This window comes from Elephantulus edwardii, unplaced genomic scaffold, assembly GCF_000299155.1.
Source record: "Elephantulus edwardii isolate Elephantulus edwardi_28Jun2011 unplaced genomic scaffold, EleEdw1.0 scaffold00431, whole genome shotgun sequence".
NCBI lineage: Eukaryota > Metazoa > Chordata > Mammalia > Macroscelidea > Macroscelididae > Elephantulus > Elephantulus edwardii.
In genome coordinates this window covers 1,000,094-1,001,218 of record NW_006400181.1, presented here as the reverse complement: position 1 = coordinate 1,001,218, position 1,125 = coordinate 1,000,094, and positions in this window count along the sequence as shown.

The following is a 1,125-nucleotide window of genomic DNA, read 5'->3' as shown; positions in this document are numbered from 1 at the left end:
ACCATGGACTGCCAAGAAAACAAAAAAGTCTATCTTGGAGAGGTTGAAACCAAGTTTCTCCTTGGAGACAAAGATTGTAAAGCTCTGTCTTACATAAGCTGGGTTTGTTGCCAAAAGGGATCAATACTTTGAGAAGATCATCATGCTTGGAAGGGTAGAGGGACAGTGCAGGAGAGGAAGATCCTGCATCAGATGGAATGAAACAGTAACTGGTGTAATAGGGTGGATGTGTCAGAGATAGTGAGATTAGCTCAACATATACCAAGATTTAGAGCTATTTTGTATAGGTCTCCTGTAAGTTGTAGTCAACTTGACAGCACGTAACAACAACATCAACAACATACCACGACAAATAGGGAAGCTGTGCAGATGTTTATGACACAATTTTAAGAATGTCCATAGCTTTATTTTCTAGGGGAGGGTAACTTGGTCTTGATACAAAGCTCTCTACTTTTTGGTACTTTTTACTATTTACCACTGCTGCTGTTTTTGGCTTTTTATGTTACAGAGTTTTTTATACATTTAGAGTTGTTGTTAGGTCCTATATGAGTTGATTATGACTCATAAAGCATTGAGAAGCCCAAACAAAAGCATGCTGAAGTAAAAGAGCTGAGCAGACAATTTCAAAGGGCAGCTTGAGAAGACAAAGCAAAGTATTACAATGAAATGTGTAGAGAGCTGAAATTGGAGAATAAAAAGGGAAGAACTTGCCTTTTATATCTCAAGCTGAGAGAACTGGAAACCAAATTTAAGCCTCAAGTCACATTATTGCTAGATTCTATGGGCAATATATTGAATGACCCAGAAAACATCAAAAGAAGATGGAGGAAATAAACAGAATCACAGTTCCAAAAAAGAAATTACTGACACAGAAAAATTTGAGGAAGTACCTTTGGGGTTACTTATGCTTAAAGTTTCTTTTCTTTTCTTTTGATTTATTGTTGCATATTTTCTCCTCTCTTACCTCCCCCATCCCTAGCCCACCCTGCAATGCATCCCTTGTTCCAGATTATCATCATATAATGCATAACCATATAATCCTTTCAAACAGAAAGTGTGGCTAGATAATTCTAACAGTTTCTTAAGATTTTTTTCCTAGGTTTTTCTTTCAACCTATATGCAGAA